The sequence below is a fragment of the Macaca mulatta genome, chromosome 3, assembly GCF_049350105.2.
Source record: "Macaca mulatta isolate MMU2019108-1 chromosome 3, T2T-MMU8v2.0, whole genome shotgun sequence".
NCBI lineage: Eukaryota > Metazoa > Chordata > Mammalia > Primates > Cercopithecidae > Macaca > Macaca mulatta.
This window is the reverse complement of record NC_133408.1, coordinates 179,565,450-179,584,911: the sequence shown is the minus strand read 5'-3', so window position 1 is coordinate 179,584,911 and position 19,462 is coordinate 179,565,450. Positions and strand designations below refer to the sequence as shown.

The 19,462-nt window shown below is 45.0% G+C and overlaps 1 protein-coding gene across 9 annotated transcripts in view; it reads left to right on the top strand.

Moving 5' to 3' along the window:
* The window catches only part of HIPK2 (homeodomain interacting protein kinase 2), a 220,197-nt gene that overhangs the window by 29,601 nt on the left and 171,134 nt on the right, over positions 1-19,462 (top strand). For 2 of the 9 annotated variants that reach the window (XM_077997546.1, XM_077997544.1), the window contains exon 1: positions 2,112-6,476. The exons of the other annotated variants lie outside the window; for them this stretch is intronic. The gene's annotated coding sequence lies outside the window, so the exon portion shown is untranslated. Of the gene's footprint in view, positions 1-2,111; positions 6,477-19,462 lie in introns of those variants that run through there. 9 annotated transcript variants of the gene reach the window in all.

Genomic DNA, 19,462 nt, shown 5'->3' with positions numbered 1-19,462 from the left:
AACACGGGTGTTCTGTGAAGGTCATTGCGTGGAGGTGACCTTTTACCTCACTGAGTTTTTTAGAGAAAGCAATTTTGTCCTTTTAGGTTGGAAAAATATTTTCTTCAAGACCACAAAGTGACAGTTAAAAAAAAAAAAATTGGCCACCTGCAAGTCTAAATGTCACCATCTAGAACAGCTCTGCCTGATAGAGCTTTCTGTACCGATGTTTCTCTTGGTCCACCCTCTCTCCCATGGTAGCTACTTGCCCCGTGACCAGTAAGCACTTGAAATGTGGCCAGTGGGGCCGAAGAACTCAATGTTTTATTTTAATTAATTTAAATGTAAATAGCCACTTGTGCCTGCTGGCTGCTTCTGTGTTGGTCAGTATGGCTCCAGATCACTAGAATAGCGGTGGACTGGGGCCCAAAGGAAGAACCGTGGGTGCCTGGATATCCAGTGGAGGCCACAGGAGGATTGGGGCTGACTGGTCACCCTGGCTTGGCTAGTGCCCTCATGTGTGGTCTCGTCCTCAGCGACAGGGGCCTAGGTGGGAGTAAAAATGAAGTAACACAGGCAGAATTTTCTGGATGCTTTACTAAAGAGATGCTTAATGTGAGGCTTTGTCTGCAGTTCCTTCTCTGAGCCCGAATTATCTTCAACTGGTTTAGTGCTCGATAGAGACAGGGTAGATGAAGACACTTGAAGAGAAGCCAGGAAGCTGGGTCTCTGGATATGGGCAGACTGAGATGTTTCTTTACAGGTTTCAAGTGCCGGCCCTTGATGTGCCCAGAGGGGCCGCTAGTCCCAACGCTAGGAAGGTGGGGATGTCCAGATGCAAACCACCTCCTCTGAAGCTGGGAGGGTCTCCCCTGGAGTCTGTCGTACTAGACTTGTTGATTGCAGATGCCTGACAAAAGCTACCGAGGCTCAGCCACCTCTGCGTTCCTCACAGTTGCCACCCTGCCCCCAGCCGCTGAATCGATGGCTGCCACAGGGACTGTGACCAGAGGATGCCGTTTAGAGAGCGTGCGTGTGGGACGTCTCAGAATCTGAGATGGAACCCCGACTGGGCAGTATTAGGTGCAGTTTCACACTGAAAAGGGGTCCCTGTGACTGATTTGGCCTGCCCTGGGCAAATGAATGTTGTCCAGCTTTGGCTCAGTGCCTGGTATAATTTAAAAATTGCCTCGTTTTCTAGCTCTACTTAGTTATCTGATTTCAGAAAGAAACAAATGGTTCACCAAGTCTTACAATATCTCTAACCCCGAGACAAGCAAGGGGTGTGAGGCAGAGACACGCTATGTCAGGCTAGAGCCTGCCTCTCCTCTGGCCCACGTCGCCCTGGCCGACTGGACTCCGAACAGTGAAGGGATGGCCTAGAAGGAAGGACTGAGTGGTGAGACTGGTGGATGTGCAGCTAGAATTCCTGGACTCGGAGGACAGGAGTTTTAGTTTGAGTAGAGGTTAGGAAGAGAAAGGAGGTGAGAGAAACCTGTTGTCAACCTCCAGCAGATTCAGTAGCTTGTGCTACATGTGCAGCATCATGCTTGGGGACGCGGGGGACATCAGTAAGTAGTCATAACTGACAGTAGCTGATGCTTATATTGGTAGTGCCTATAGTGTGCCAAGCCCAGTTCTGAGCTTAATACTTTACATACATTAGCCCACTTCAGCACAGTCGCTGTCTTTTCCAAGCGCTCGTAAACTCATTGCAGACAAGACTAAACAAAGCAACAAAAGACATCAACTGATGCAGGGTAATACGTGCTGAGCACTGTTAGGCACAGAGAGAAAACCCTAGGTCCCCAATGACCAGGGATGCATCATTTGATCTGGAATTTGAAGGAAAGGTGGCCAGGGAGCAAGCCCGAGGTTGCCCCACACAGGGGTGCACAAGGCCCGGCTGGGGGACAGTGGGTGTCTCACTTGGGCTGACTGGAACACGTTACAGGTCACAGGTTTTTTCATTTGAATGTAATTATTTGACTGTAGTAGCCATCAGCAGATGGAGAGTTCAGGGGGACTGCACTGAAATAATGAATAATTTGCAGATGCAGTCGGTAGCCCTGGTGTCTTGTGTGCCTTTCTGTTCCGGCGGGACGCGTGCGAAGAGTGGCTCACAGCCCCATCTGCTCTGCTCCTCCTGGCTCGAGCTTTGCTTTAATAACCTCTCTGTCACCTATTTACATGAGGTCATCCAACTCCTCTTTTTCTCCTTTTCTGTGTTGAAATAATCATGGCCGCTACTTGCTGTGAAGGACTTAACTAGTACTGGGTAGGATTGACTTCTCAATTCAGTAAACATTTACTGAGTCCTCAGGACAATGCTTGCAGTGAGCATGCAGAGGAGGAGGTGATTCCAGGAGGAGGTGGAGGCAGAGCTTGAGCCAGCAGGCCTGGCCACTGCCTGGAAGTTGGGGGGTGAGGGGGGTGTGGAAGGTGAGCCAGGGTGCTTAGCCTCAGCCACTGGGGAATGCGAATGATGGTCCTGGGGGAAAAAGAAAACAAGAGGAGGAATAGATTTGTGGGATGGAGAACAGTGGGGTAATGAGCTCCATTTGGGACATTTAAGTTTGAGACAGGACATTCCCTGGAGACATTAAGCAGGCAATAAAAAGACCCCCAACTTAGAGTCCTCGAGGCCCTGCGGTTGCAGTGTGAAATAATCCGCTTCGCCTTCCTTCCCTTTCCTTCTCAAGTCGTTCCCCATGGAGTCACTTTAGACTGGGGGGGAAGATAGTTGCTTCCTCAGTCTCCCTAGCCTTTATCCTCACACTTGAATGCTAAATCCAGAACTCCTCGTTCCTGCTAAGTAGTTCAAAAGCTCCAAGGGATCCTTGGAACAGTCGCACCCTGGTGGGACTTTTCAGAGCACTCCTGGGGTTAGAAGAGAAATTTCAGGGTAACCGCAGAATAATGTGAGCTATAACTGGCCCGAGTGATCTTCTGGCTGGGACCTGGATGTGAGGCTGGCATGTTTGAAGGTTGGTGAATGCCTGTTGACCCGCATGCCCCAACCGGGTGAACTCCTTCTACCTTTTGATTCCTAACTAATTGCAGTGAACAATACGCCAGCTTGTCTTCTGTAAAATGAGAGGGTGACTGTGCCCACCAGCCTTGCTGCTTTGGTTGGACAGGTCAGTACAGTGCCCTGAAACTCTACTTATTCATCTGTGAAATGAAGGGATTTGGTGAGATGCCGCTTAACGTGACTTCCAGCACGAGCATTTTATGTAGGTCAGTGATCCTTTGTTCAGGGAGTGATCTTTTTTCCAGAGGAAGCGTTCTGCAGTTGCTGGTTAGCTTATCATCTTGGCAGGGAGCAGCATGGTGAAGCGAGCAGAACGTGGCCTCCGGAGTCAGCAAACCTAGTTAAAATCCACTTGCCAGAAGTCTGTCACGTGGCTTAGCAGCAGGCCTCTTGGCAATTAGCTGCTTTTCACCAGTCTGCAAGTTTCCTCACCTGTGAAATGGGATGATGATGCGCATTTCAGGTCCAGTGGGTGAGAATATGTATCAGGCATCTACTTTTGTGACTATTTTTAAAATGGCTTTATTGAGATATAACTCACATACCAGAAAGTTCACTTTTTTGAAGTGTACAGTTCATCAGCTTTTAGCCTATTCACTAAGTTGTACATAAGGCACCACTATCCAATTCCAGCATTTCATCATCCCAAAAGGAAATCCCATTCCTGTTAACTCACTCCCTGTTCGCTTCTCCTCCTAGCCCCTGGCAACCACTAATCTGTTTTCTGTCTCTATAGACTTGCCTGTCCTGGACGTTTCATTGAAATGGAATCAGACAATATGTGATCTTTTGTGTCTGGCCTCTTTTGCTTAGCATGTTTTTGAGGTTCATCCATGTTGTAGCAGGTATTGGTTCTTCATTGTTTGTATTGCCAAATAGTGTTTCACACTATGAATATCAACATTTTGCTTATCTGTTAATCATTCGATGGACATGTGGGTGGTTTCCACTTTTTGGCTGTTATGAATAATCCTCCTGTGAACATTCGTGGACACGGTTTTGTATAAACTTTCTGGTATGTGAGTTGTATCTCAATAAAGCCATTTAAAAAATAGTCACAAAAGTAGATGCCCATTGTGTTTTTGATTTGCATTTCCCTAATAATTAATGATGCTTATTGACTATGTCTGTGTCTTCTCTGGCTAAATGTATATTCCGTTCTTCATTCATTTAAAACTTAGGTTGTGTTTTTGTTGTTGAGTTGTAAGAGTTCTTTATATACTTTGGATGTTGTGCCTGGCTTTTAAATAGGCATACAACCAGTATTAGTTCCCCATTCCAGGTCTCTCGCAGAACTCTATAATCTTTTAGGTGACCTCTAGAACTAACTGCCCAGATACTTAATCCTCAGCATCCTGAGTCTTAAACCATCCCCTTGTGTCTTGTTCAGAGCTCTTAGCACAAAGCCCTGAGCCATTTTGATCCTGGAGCCCCAGTCTGGAACTTGGAACAGCAGGGGGATAACTGGGGTCTGGAGATGGGCTCCAGCTGAATCCCCGGGGCAGTGGCTACTACCAAGTCTCATTTTTTTTCTAGATGGAGGACTTAGGGGTAACTACAGATTTTTGGCTGCATGGAGTCCTCCGTCCTGTGCTGTGGACACCTGCATGTTGGGGTTGGGGTCCACAAAGAGGTATGTCTAAGGACACTGGCTTCTTTCCACTGCCACTACCAAGATGAGCAGCGTATTTTCCAAGAGTGATCTGGCAATTGTAAGTTGTATATAAAAATGTCCCAGGGAAAATCATGTGTCTGTTTTAAAGAGAAGGGAGTTTTCTAGGAAACCTTTGACCTGGACATTCTTCTCTATTCTGAGAACTGTACCCTGTGTCCCCAAAATGTGATCTGTACTTTGTTGCCCCTCTGCTTTTGTGCCCATCATCTTCTTCCTCTATTTCTCTTCCCTGATGTGTGCAGCCCTCCCTTTCAGCCAGTAAAGATCCAACCTGCAGGGTCTGGCAGGGTCTCCTGTTCCTCCCCAAAAAAGCCTTTTAGGTTTTCTATGGCTGGGGCCTCTTCCTGCACACCTGGGGAAGAGGTGCCTGCAAAGCAGTGAAGGCCTTGGGAGTCCCACCTAGACTGTCCTCCAGAGAGCCATCTCCACTAGTTTGTGAAGCTGCCATGCCACGTTTCTGTCCTAAAGACTTGGTCTTTCCTTAGACATAGATTTGATGGGTCATGGACAGACGTTATTGATTCTTCCTTATAAGTCAGTCAAGGCAGTTTACAGTCTCTGTAATGCCCAGGAAATTTGCTTTGGAAGACAAAGCCAGCCCAATGGCATTTGGATGATGCTGACTTATTTTAAAGAGGGGAAGATACCCCTAGATGTGCAAGTCTTTTATAGGAACAGCTGTCTGTGATGAGTCCTCATGCTCCTTTTGCTTCTCTGAACATTCTGGCCTGCCCCTACCTAGCTGCCATTTTCTTGATTTCCTAGAAAAGTACATTCTACCCCCAGAAAATCTGCTATCCATTTGGAATGATAAGATAAATCAGAAAATTACCCATTGTTAGAGCTAAAAGATTCCTTGGGGATTGTCCAATCCATTATTTTCAATCTCCTATCCTGACAAAAAGGAGTATTTTGTATGGAAAAAAAAAAAGAAAGTTTTCCCTTGGTAAATAAATTTGGGCCTCAGAACATATTGTATGTCCCTCTTGGAGATCCAGTGTGCACTGCTATAGTAAAGGCTCTGAGAAGTCCTGAAAAAAGAAAACCGCTTTATTTGATTTAACCCCGCATTTCTTAAACTGTTTTGACCTCATGTGTTTCTTCTTTTTTCATAATAAATGTTAGCACCTCACAGGACACTAAGCACAGTTTGGGAAGCATTGCCTCCTTCATGGAAGAGGAGATCTGTATTCAGAAATATTAAGTGACTTGCTCGAAATCAACACAAAGCCAGACTTCATGAAGCCAAATTTTCTAACTCCCACTCCATTGTTCTTTCTGCAATTCATAACCATGTCATGGCTGAGTAAGGGCTTATGACTTTTTAAAACGTTGTCATTTACATTCCTAATGAAAAATGTAAAGGCTTTAGGGTCATACTGACATGTGTTTGAATTCAGGTCCTCTGATTTTACGAGCTCATGACCTTGGGGGAGCGAATCCTGCTAGTCTATCTGAATCTCTTTCTTCTGTAAGGTGAGGATGATAATAATGACCTCCCAGGGTTGCTGTGAGGCTTAGATGAGAGAGTGTATGTAAAGATCAAGTTCATGTTCTTATCTTTGTTTTCTCTGACGTTTTTATCATACCAGGTTCTGTGCCACTTATCTGTGATTTCAAAAGGCGAACCATATTACAGACACCAACACGTGAATCGCGGTGATCATACTGAGTATTTATCGAATGGAGACTGAGAAAGTGAATGCGCAGGACATAGGAGGAGTTACCTGTGAAAATCAGAGCTCTACTGAGCTGATCAATATTCACGAAATTGGAGAAATAACAAAGGTGGGACAGGCTAGAGCGTGGAGATTAATGGGGGCCGAGGGGACAGGCTGTGCGCTGGTAGGACATATTCAGGATCTCAAGCTACCTGCCTGCCACTTCTGCGTCCCCACCGCGTCAAACCGTGGTTGAGCTTTCTTTATTAAATATGTAGCAGTTTGTTTTTGAAATACAATATCTTCAAAAACAAAAATAATGCCAGGCCTGCCAACAAAGTTTGTCCCGAGGGGGCAAAGGTGAAGGACAAGTGAAACGTTGCAAGAGGACAGGATGATACAAAGGATGGGGTCCAGAGTGAAAGAAGGGGCCTACGGAGCTCAGCACAGTGACTTTAAGATGAAATCAAGTGTCTCCCCAGGGCGCACATGTGGAAGAAAAGTGCTTTTGAAGGGAACAAAAGAGAGAGCCAGCCATTCCAGGACTGCTCTTCTCTGCAGAAATCCTCCTCTCCTCACCAACTCTTCACCAACCTCTGAGCTTGCTTGACTAGCTTTGGAATTTGTACTTTGTATTTTTTGAGATGGAGTCTCACCCAGGCTGGAGTGCAGTGGCGCGATCTCAGCTCACTGCAACCTCTGCCTCCAGGGTTCAAGCAATTCTCCTGCCTCAGCCTCCTGAGTAGCTGGGACGACAGGCACCCACCACCATGTTCGGCTAAGTTTCATATTTTTAGTAGAGATGGGGTTTCACCATGTTGGCCAGGCTGGTCTTGAACTCCCGACCTCAAGTGATCCACCCACCTCGGCCTCCCAAAGTGCAGGGATCATAGGCTTGAGCCACCGTGCCTGGCCAGAATTTGTGCTTTTTGCCTGGTAATTCAGTCCGGTGCCCAAACATGAAGCACGAGCGTTTGTTTACTGCCAACTTGGAGGAGACACATGCCTGATACTGACTCACCAGTTGCATTGGTGGTGGACTTGGCTCCTTCCCTGGGCTTCAGCCCATGTGTGCACTAGTCTGATCCCTTGCTCTGGAATATATTAGGACTAACAGGTGTGCAGGCCCCGAAGGACCCGTCTTTTTTGATATCTGCCTTGTCTAGTTGCTCTCTGATTTCTCGTGGTCCTCACCCCCTCCAAGTCTTCTCCCTGCCAGTTTCTGAGCAGCACTTTCAGGAGCACAGTGTGTGGGTGACAGTAAGTAAGTCTCCTGAGGCCTTGACCAGGAGCACAGACAGCTTTGCCCTGGTGAGGGACAGTAGAGAGAGCAGCAGTTTATGTCCTGCTGCAGCTGCACTTTGCACAGAGCGCCTCTTCATCTGGCAAGCAAGTGTGCATTGTGCCAACCCTCGTCTGCCATGCCAGGTGCTGGCTCTTTCTCCGGGGTGCTACCAGGCTAAGCATGCTGCTGGCACCGAGCGAGTCACAGCTTCTCTAATTTATTTACCTCAAATCAAACAAACCCTGACTCCTGCTTTGAATTTAGGCTGGTATTTTACCGAAGGACAGAAGGGCAGCATCTCTGCAGAAGGGCCTTCTGTGTGCTTTGCCTGGGATATCTGGGGGACTTTGCATGACTCCTGGGGACTTCAGGAGGCCACTTTGGAAAACAAGTGTCAGGTCCTCAAAAGGTTAAACGTAGGGTCGCCACATGACCTGGCAGTTCCACTCCCAGGTATGTACCCAAGAGGAATAAAAGCACGTGTCCACGTGGTTGCATCGCAGCAAAAAGTAGAAGCAGCCCAAGTGTCCATAAGCTGACGAGTGGATAAACAAAATGTGCAATAATATTCCACTGAATATTATTTGGCAATAAAAGGGAATGGAATGTTGATACATGCTACTGCATGAGTAAACCTTGAATTTTATGTTAAGCAAAAGAAGCCAGACAGACGTACACATATTGTGTGATGCCATTTATATGAAATATCTAGAACAGGCAAGTCCGCAAAGATAGAAAATAGAGATTCATGGTTTCCAGGGGCTGTGGGAAGGGGGAGTGGGGAGTGACTGCTAATGGGTATGGTGTTTCTGATCATCAGAGTGATGATAATGTTTTGAAATTAGATAGCAGTGATGGTCATACGGTTGTATTCAAAACCACCGAACTATTGAACTATCCTTTTTTTTTTTTTCGGACAGGGTCTTACTCTGTCATCTAGGCTGGAGTGCAGTGGTGCAATCTTGGGTCACCGCACCGCAACCTCTGGCTCCAGGGTTCAAGCAATTCTCCTGCCTCAGCCTCACGAGTAGCTGGGATTACAGGCATGTGCCACCACACCCTGCTATTTTTTGTATTTTTAGTAGAGACAAGGTTTTGCCGTGTTGGCCAGGTTGGTCTTGAACTCTGGCCTCATGTGATCTGCCCACTTCAGCCTCCCAAAATGCTGGGATTAAAGGCATGAGCCACTGCACCGGCCTGAACTATACATTTTTAAAACATGAACTTTATGGTATGTGAGTTGTTGTGTCCATAAAGCTGTTACTTTAAAAATTGCCCTGCTGGGGATGGTGGCACATACTTGTGGTCCCAGCAAATAGGGAGGCTAAGGCAAGGAGAATCATTTGAACCTGGACAACATAGTGAGACCCTGTTTCAAAAACAAGCAAAGCCTGCCCGAAACTTACCTTTGTAGCCAAGTCCTTCATGGACATAGACAGGCTAGAGGTCAGATGGAAAGAAGTGAGAAAATTTATCTTGGACGAGGACATTGATTCTGCCCCTGTGGGGGAAGCACCGTGCCATGGGTGTGGAGGAGCAGTATTCAGAGAGGAGTGTCTTGTGGCATCCATGATATTCGTTCAAAATTTGCCAATGTCTTGGACATCCTGAGTTCCAATCCCTGCCCGTAAATGAGTTCCACTTGTAGCCTGGTAGATTTCAGTGATTAATAAATAAATGTTCATCCTTATACATTTAAAAACATTTTATTTGGAGTTAGTGTCCAAGTTACTAAAATACTGCAAAAATAAAAATAGTACAAAGACTACCCCATATCCCACACCCAGATTCCCCTCCCCTATACCCTGTATCCAGATTTTTCTGTTATCACTTCAGCCCATTTGTTTTGTCATGCCCTTGAATGTGCTGTCTCTCACTGTTGCTCTTTTGGTTGTCGTGTGTGTGCCTGTGGTGTATTTGTATATACAGACACACTAATGATAGTTATTTGACTGGAGGGTAAGTTACAAATATCATGGCCCTTTATTCCGGCACCATCCAGAATGGTAGCTACTAGCCACAAGTAGCTATTTAAACTAAAACTAAACAAAACTTTACATTCAGTTCCTCAGTCACACCAGCCACATTTTCAAGGGCTCCATAGACACACGTGTGGCTGCCTCAGACAACAGAGACTACAGAACCTCTCCAGTCGCACACACAGCTCCTCTGGACAGCGCCGCGTTACCCCTGATGCTTCAGTGTGTGTTTCCCGAGAACAGGGCACTCTCACACATGGTACAGAGATCAACTTTAGAGAATGTAACACTGATACAGTATTTTTTTCCGAGCCACTGTTTGCATTCCAGTTTTGTCAGTTGACCCAGTGGAGTTCTTTCTTTTAGAATGTAGGTCTTAGGTCTTGTTTGTGAGCCCAGATCTGCTGGTCTGTACTCGGGGAACATGTATAAAACAGGACTGCTAAGTCTTGAATTGAGCCTGTGCCTTTTCTATACCCTTTCTTTCCATAAACTCGAATCCTTCCTCTAACTCATGTGCAGATGGATCGGGTCTGGGCCCTGGAGCCCAGGTTGAATTTCCTTAGCTCAGAATTGTTTTAATGCTTTTGTCACTGGTTGAATAACTAAAGGTGCAGCTTCCTTCTGTGCTGACATTTGGTCTGTGAGCAGGTGTGGCTCTGCTCTTAAATCAGCAGAAAAGATTTCCTGTGAGTAAAAGGAAATTGGCCTTCCCAGCAACCACACTGTTTTTCTTTTTTCTAATCATTTTCCCCAAATTTTAGCTTGCAACTAAGAAAAGGCTCATCTTGTTCTTTGTTTCTTATTTTGTGGCTTAGTCGTGACCCTGTAGCTCTGAATCACTTCATGTGACCCAGGACCAATGGGGCATTGGGAGCTTCTGGCGCCAAACTCCTGGTGTAGCAGAGGCCAGATGTGCAGGGCCCTTGGCAGTTCATTTTCCCGCAGTCCAGGAGAAAGGTGGGCTTCTAGTGATTTTCAGCCATGGTTTGGGTGACAAGCTGGGGTAATGAGCAAATTGCAGAGTGGTTTTTATTCTTTCACCAACTGGTGTTACAGCTTATCCTCCAGGGGTTTCTGGTGACTTAATGGGATTTCATGGCATGAGTAGGTATGGAAAACAGATTCCTGGGTCACTGACTTCACTTCCATAGACATTCCCATCCTCTAATAATTCTTAGGGTTTTGTCGGTGTAAAAGCTGGCAAACAAGAAATCAACAGGCTTATTATTCTTGAATCCTTTCCTGTATTTCAAGTTGCCCCTTAGAATGTATCCTCATACTTCCTCCCACCTTTTTGTTTGGATTCAGCAAGTCTTAGAAGAGTAGAATCTTTAGCAAGGTAAGACCTTGGTAGGAATACTATATGAGCCATATAGTTTGAGCCAGGATGGCAAAGGGAAATGAATTCATGCAGAGAGAGTGGAAATGGAGCTGATAGCTTCATTTTCTGCTTAACTAAAACGGAATGAAAAGGGCTTGGCTGGCAGGGTCAGGACCACAAGGCGAGCTGCTGAGAGCCGTATGGTGCAAGACGGCAACAGAGTTTCTACCCCTTGACCAGCTTTTGAGAACTGACAGGGAAGACTCTTAGCGCTGGGCCTGCATGGCTTGTTTGGAGGAGTAAATTGAGTATACTTGATGCTGGTGAAAGAACCAGAGAGCTTCCCTGCATCCAGCCATTGGAAGGAAAACATACATTCGGACATTCTCTGTTAATATCTTACGTGTAACATGAGGCATCCTAGTTGGGTAAATGGCTTTGATTGGCCTTTGTGGTTCCACAAGGGTTGCTGTGTTTTGTAGGATTGTAGTTCCTGTTGTACTCCACAGCTCCAGCCTAGGGATTTTTATGTTATTCAATAGCATCCTCCTGGCTTCAACAAAGGGTATTGGCCCAGGACAGTAACTCCTAGGAGTGTCTGAGAGCTGATTTTGTCTCAGGTCAGCTCTGGCCTTGGAGATGCCCTCACTGGGAATTAGGACAGAGCGGAGGGCATCTTTCCCAGGAGTGTGTGCTCTCTGCTTCCTGCTGTGGGAGTTCCCTCAGGGAAGCACCTTGGCCGCCCTGACACTGGTGTGTGTGGGCCCCTTCTGGAAATAGAGTTGCAGTGCCCCGGTGAATGCTTCTTCAGGGCATTGGCCCCTCCGCCTACCAGGGCATGCCTTCCTCTGCCACTTGAAGTCAGCAAGGGCGCCAAAGGGGACCAGCCTTCCCTTCATTCTCCTGTCACCTGATCCTGCAGCTTCCACATTATCATGGTTCTTTTCCCATCTGTCAGTGCCAAGGTCTTTGGGTCATCCCTCGAGTCTCTTGTCCGCACCTTCCCTGCGGGTTTCCATCACCTCTCAGATGCTCCTCCGTGGTGGGTGCCAGAGCCCCTGGCCACATGCATTCATTTCCCATTCAGAAGTGGTACCATTCCTCCCTCCTCTCTCAGCCACCTCCTGTGACTCCTCAACAGAACAAAATCGAAAGTAGGCACCAAAGACCTGCCATGCTGACTCCAGCCTTTCCAGACCCTTTTGTCACTCGCTACAAGAGCTCTCAACCACAGGCATGGTTTTATTCTTCCTGATGTTCCCTTAGAGGGGTTTGGTCCTGTTTTATCTTATTTTCATATTGTGCTTTGTATTGTATCTGCACACTATCCCAGGTCCTGTAGGCAGTGGATGGCTTATGAATCTTAAATAAAAATGGGTCTCATCTGTCCTTGGAACCCAGTGCTTGCTGGCCTCTGTGTTTCAGCTCACCCCTGGCTTCCCCTTGGGGTGCACTCTCGTGTGTAAAGCTGGCGCTGACTCTGAAAGCACTCCTTCCATTCTCTGAAGCCTGCACCATTCAATGGGCGACAGTTGTGACTTCCTTCTGTGGTCAGTTATCTCTTCTCCCCTTGCTGCATCTTGTCATGTTGACCTCCTGAAAAGCGGGTAACCCTTTCTTTCACAATGCCAGTGGTCACCTACCACTCTTGGGGTGGTGCTTGGACGTCGTAGGTGCTCAGCAGATATTCCTGGATGCTGCTCACTCTGGCCTCTAGAGTCCTCAGCTTAGCAGATTTGGAAATTTGACTCCATAAATTTAAGGATTATTGGGTTCTAAAAGACTGGTTCATACTAACTAATTCTATAAAAGGCTGATGGATCAATCTGAATAATTTAAAGAGAGAGAATCCTAGCATCCAGAGAAGCTAGGCCTACATATCTAGGTGTTTTCTCCTTGGTCAGAAGGTCCTCTCTGGAATCCCAGTAAGAGATGAGAAAGTTGCTGATTTAGCACAGAATTTAAGCAAAAGGCTTAAGTGGTCGTGTACTTCTAAATGTATTTATAAATCATGAAAACATTCTCTGCTCATGGTATACTTCTCTTAAAAGAACCTGCGTGAGACATCTAGAATCAAATATTCCCTTCCCCCCTCAACAGTGAAAAACCTATAACTTACTTCTAGACTTCACTAAGATTAGTGTCAATTACCTTTGTAACATCATCTCTCTTTATTTAGGTGTGACATATTGTAGTTATGCCAAGTTGGTAGATACTCTCATTAATTAAATTTTACATCATTTTGAAGTAACAAATCAGATGGCTTGTCAAATCCTGGTTTTGTAATTTTTGAGGGTTCCTTCTTTTAGGGTCTGCAGATCTCTATTTATAAATTAGTACAGCATAACACTCCTATGAGGGAAATGATAAATGTGTGCCTTGATTCTAGAAATCACAATCTAAACACCATACGAGTTAGGAGTCCACAATAGTGTGTATTTGGCCATTAGTGAATCAGTGGTCCCCTGGGTGTGTGAGCCATGCTATTTTTAAAACCATTGCTGACTTCAGTGATAAAGAGAGTACAGAATGTGCCTTCCCAGCCTTGTGAGCTTACCATGAGTAATACCCATGGTTATTATGATGTCAGAACTTAAATATTCTTTACCAAGAACACAACCGTGGTGTCATGGAGTATGAGAATGCATTTGGGGGCAGGGTGCGGAAAGTCCATTTTTCCCAGAGAAAACATCAGCCCAGGGTAAAAGCTGATTCTCCCATGGGGGCACTTAGGCCTGTATGCAGCAGTGTCGGACTCCTGTTGTCAGTGTGAAGGGCATCTTCCCATTTTAGTCACCAGAGAGTGACTTGCGTCAAAGTTTGCAAACCAAACCAGAACATTTGTCACTGAAGATCCCGTGCCTTCCCCTTGTTCAGAAAAGTTATTGGGTGGGGGATTCGTGCGCGCACACTTGAAATCACTAACACTGGTGATGATGAGAGTTGTTTCAGCATTTGACACATTGATCTTCTGAAGCATTCTCATGGGGCACAGAAGTGATGCTAAAATATGGAAGAAAGGGACTGAACTATTTCGGAATTTTAAAGTTGTCTTTAAAAACGTGTGCTCTGGTTTTGCTAGTTGAGCATCACAATAGCATTACACTGAACCACGTTAATTGTGACTCATTAGGGATGGCAGCATTAAGGAATATTCCAGCACTGGTTAGGATAGACTAAGTTATACAGCAGTAACAAACAACAGAGGTTTGTTTCACACTTGCGCCACATCTTGGGTCAGCTGGGGTCTCTGCTCTTTGTTACCCTCTTCCACTAACCAGGCGAAGGAGCTACTCCTCCCCGGACCATGGTTGGTTACCGTAATATCAGGGAAAGAGGAGTCACACACTGGCCGGAAAGGCTTTTGCCTGGGAATGCTACTTCTCACGTACTTTTTTTTGTCCAAGATGGATCATTTGGCTCAGGCTAATTCTAAGTTACATGGCTTAGCTTACCTGAATTACAGCACAGCTTTTCAAAGTCAAGGGTGTAAGACAGTGTATTAGGATACAGACGAAAATTTGAATATGTATACTTTATCCCACTTTATCCTTTAAATTTTTCTATATTTGTGTTTTTGGTTAATGATACTGTATTAGAAAGTAAAACATAGATTATTTTTAAGTATAAAAATCACGTATATCAGGAGTGTCCTTTTTCTTCCTGATTAAGTGCTTAATCAAAAAAGTTGAGGTCATTGTTTATACAGTAGATACAAATCTGCAATAAGCATATTGTACATAGAAACTGGGTCTCAGTTATGACCAAGGATAGTGCTTTTGGTTAAAATGTTACATGGAAAAGAGATGCAGAAGCTTTGAAAGTAAATTCTATTCTGTGTTAGCTCGGCCTCAGGGAGCTAGCTGACCACCCTCCCCTCAGTTTTCACTAAATGCTTGTTTAGGACTGTATTAGTCTGTTCTTGTATTGCTATAAAGAAATACCTGAATCTGGGTAATTTATAAAGAAAAGAGGTTTAATTGGCTTCTGCTTCTGCCGGCTGTACAGGAAGCATGATGCTGGCATCTGCTCAGTTTCTGGGGTGGCCTCAGGAAACTTACAGTCATGGGGGAAGATGAAGGAGGAGCCAGCCTTTCACATGGCCAGAGCAGGAGCAAGAGAGAGCAAGGGTGGAGGTGCCACACACTTCTAAACCAACAGATCTCGCAAGAGAACTCAGTCCTATTGCAAGGACAGTACCAAGATGTATGGTGCTAAACCATTCTTGAGAAGCAACCCCCATGATCCAGTCACCTCCCACCAGGCCCCACCTCCAATACTGGGGATTGCCATTCAAGATTTGGGTGGGGACGCTGATCCAAACCATATCAGGGACTCACTATTTTTTTTATATATATATATAAAATATATATGTATGTGTATATGTAAAATATATGTATGTATATATGTGTGCATATATATACACATATAAAATATGTTATATATATTATGCATGTTATATATGTCATATATTATATATAATATATGTTATATATGTATGTTCATTTACTCCTCAGAAGGACCCTATGAAATATTACTGTCTCCACTTTAAAGATGAGGGGATAGAGGCAGAAAGGGGTTAACTAACTTGCTGAGATCACACATTTAGAAAGGGCAGCACTGGCATCTGACCTAGTTGTTGAGAATGCAGAAACAATCTGAAAATGAGCTCTTGGAGTACAGACCCCTAGGAAGAGAGGGACGGCCTACATCACCAAATGCCATCCTTTCTGTTTTAAAGCAAGATATAGGAGAGCTATCAGACGTCTTAGATGTACGCCAGGAGGAAGGCGCCCCACTGCAAGAACCAGTATTATCTGAGTGGGCACCTCCTCCCAGCACTGGGTGTAAGTGGCTCAGTGCCATGGAGTTGTTGGGTAATAACGCTAGGACTGGCTTGATGACAGTGACTCACAGTAGAAAAATGTCCTTGCAACAGACCAAAGAACCCACTTTAATTTGCACAGCTTAGAATGGGCCACTGGTTGCCCTGCCAAAGGATCCCTGTACCAGCTGATTTTCATATCCACACACACACACACACACACACACAAAAGCACCTATTTAAATATTGCAAATAATAGTGCATTGCATTTTTATTGTGCTTTATAGTTTACAAAGCACATTACAATGCTACTCTATTATTGTGAGTATGCTCCCACTATGATTTCACTTGCCTTCTCTCTTCTCACCTTTTTCTCATCTGTAGTTTCTTTTTCCTTTTCCTCATCTGTAGTTTCTTTTTCCTTTTCCTCTCAGCATCCCTGCCAACTTTCCCCACACTCCAGCTTTCTTCCTTTCATTTCTTCCTGCTCTTCTCTCTCCCTGCGAGTTGTGGAGGTGGTGCCTTTCCCAAAGTGATCCCTAATTGAGTTTAGTCAGATGTCAGTTAAAGGCAACTGAGGGGAATGAAACAATTCTCCAAGGAACAAAAGAGTTGTAACATGGAGCTCCGGTTGTAAATAGCAGTTGCTATTTAAATCGAGTAAGAAGGATGGATTATTGTGCTTTAAGAGGGGGATGAAATGAATCCTGTATTTAAAGAGAGCCCAGGGAAAAGGGTTTTCTGCGTCTCGCATCCCTGGCATCACTGTGTCTGCAAAACATCTTTCACAAAGTTTTCTTTGCAGTTAGAGAACAGCCTATGAGAGAAATGCTCAAAGAAATACATAAACATGAGTACAAGGAGTGTGCAAACAGGTGTTGCACTGAGAGCAGAACCCAGATGGCGGCCCTTTGTCCTGGTTTCTTTATATAACTCAGCAAGAAGTTGAGGTTTAGAAAAGGCAGGTTTGAGGAAGTGCCGTCTGTAGCCTCTTAACTGTGGACGTCGCTGATGAGAACAGATCAAACTTTAGATGCCTTCCTTAGAAATTTTGTTGTTTTGAAGTCAAACTTCAATCACAATGAACAAATATATTTGCATAAGAAGAGGAGGTGTATAGTACCCTGGCAGGAATTAAGACTAAAACGTGGGAGTAAAGCTGTAGATGCTTCTGTTGCTTTTCAACCAAGAGGCCACAGACACAGGCTGGGAGGCTGAGAGGGCAACCTGCCATTTGGCCAGCGCCACTTTGCGATTGTTAAAAATACTTTATCATAGCTTGAGTACAGATGTGCCTTTTCAACGAAATACATCCTGAGTTATTTTGCAGAGGGTACTCGTTTCATAGGGTGACTGTAACAAACTAACACAAACTGTTACTAGGTGGCTTAAAACAACAGAAATATCTTCTCTCACAGTTTTGGAGGAGGAGTTGGCAGGGTCACGTTCCCTCGGAGACTCCAGACAAATCCCCTCCTTGCCTTCTCCCGGCTTCTCATGGCTCCCAACAATGCCGAGCATCCCTTGGCTTACAGCTGCATTGCTGCAGTCTCTGCCTCTGTCGCTGTGTGGCCCCCATTCTGTGTATATGCCTGTGTCTCCTCTTATAAGTACACCAGTCATATGGGATTAGGGCTCACCTTAATGACTTTATTATAATTTGATTACCTCTGAAAAGACCCAATTTCCAAAAAAGATCACATTCACAGGTACTAGGGGTGAGGACTTAACATATCATTTGGTTGGGGGACACATAGTAATAGAATCTACACAGTTTTTAGTAGAAATGAAAATTAGGGCCAGGTGCGATGGCTCACGCCTGTAATCCTAGCACTTTGGGAAGCTGAAGTGGGTGGATCACCAGAGGTCAGGTGTTCGAGACCAGCCTGGCTAACATAGTGAAACCCCATCTCTACTAAAAATACAAAAATTAGCCGGGCATGGTGGCGCATGCCTGTAATCCCCACTCCTCAGGAGGCTGAGGCAGGAGAATCACTTGAACCTGGGAGGTGGAGGTTGCAGTGAGCTGAGATCTCACCACTGCACTGCAGCTTAGGTGACAGAGCAAGACTCTGTCTCCAAAAAAAAAAAAAAGGAAAAAAAAAAAAATTAGCAGTGACATGGTGACACCACCACCAAAATGGGAAAGAATAGAGTAGATTTCCAGTTCTGATTCTGTGTGCAGCAAACATTTCTGAAGTAGAACCTGAGTTAGCTCAAAAAGGCACCTCAGCTGTGGACTGGGCAGGAAATGGGTGTACAGTTAGTAAAACGCATTATTTTACTTTACTAACATAGTACCAGATATTTAAGGCTAACAAATTCACTTTTGCACAAAAGAGAAAAAGCCTACCAGATTTTTAGTCTTGATTTAGACTTTACCAAACATTTCTAAAGGATAGGAAAAGTCCATATGAAGCTTACCTTGCGTTGCCAGGCACACACCTGGCCTCACTATCTGCTGCAGGTCTGGTTAACTTGTCTCTTGAGGTGATCAGTGAGGATTTTGAACCAATAGTGAATGGAGGGACATTAGTATGTCATGTTAGGAAGTGGCTGAAAAATTCAGGGAAGGTGCTTTCGTAAAGGTTTGTGACACAAACACCTGAAAACTAGTACTGCTGAAACTTTAACCATCCTTATTTAGAACATTTCAGGGACCAAGTGAGCAGCCTTCTAGATCTTTGAAAAAACGTGGATTTAAATGGAATTCCTCTGGGTTGAAACCAGAAGTACAGCTGATTTTGTTTTTATAGTTTGTGGGTGTTTGCCTTTTTCATCCCATCAAGTTTATTTAAAAGGTTGTCTTCTTGAGATCCTCCATTGGAAAGAAAATGCAGGGTTGAAAAATGGAACAATGTGGATGGCAGGTGAGAGAGGGTGCGTGAGGAAGGACCAAGTCAGGGCTCCTCCTCGATGCTGAGGGGCATGAAGAGGGATGGCCTGACCTTGCCCGCCTGCTGCCAGCCACTCCTGAGGTGGCTTTGGGGGCCTACTTAGGTTCTGCCTCAGACACACACAGAATCAGAACTGGAAACCTAGTTTATGTGTTACTAATAAGCCACTCCCAATTCTCTCTCTCTGTTTCTCTCTCTCTCTCTCAGAGACAGGGTCTACTCTGTCACCCAGGCTGAAGTGCAGTGGTGCAATCATAGCTCGCTACAACCTCTACCTCCCAGCTTCAAGCGATCCTTCCACCTCAGCCTCCCGAATAGCTGGGACTACGGGTGTGCACCACCACACCTGGCTAATTTTTTTTTGTTTTTTGTAGAAACAGGATTTCACCATGTTGCCCAGATTGGTCTTGAACTTCTGAGCTCAAGCAATCCACCCACCTCAGCCTCCCAAAGTGTTGGAATTACAGGTGTGAGCCACTGCACCTGGCCCCTATTCTCTTTTATACCAAAGTGACTACAGTTGCCCCTCAGTAGATTGAGAGGTGCTTTCCTGTATGGCCTTTTTCAGAAGCGTTGTAACATCAACTCATGCAGAGCTTAATTTAAAATAGACACTATGCTTTTACTTGTTTCCATCTATGATATTAGACTAATTGAAATGAACTTATAGGTCCTTTAAGGCAAGATATAGAGAAAGCACAAAATGAAATGTCTTATCTCCGAAGAGACTTCTTTTGGCATGTGGTAGTTATTTAACCTGAGAAAATTATACTTTAGTAAAATGCTTTTGGTTTCCTTAAAAC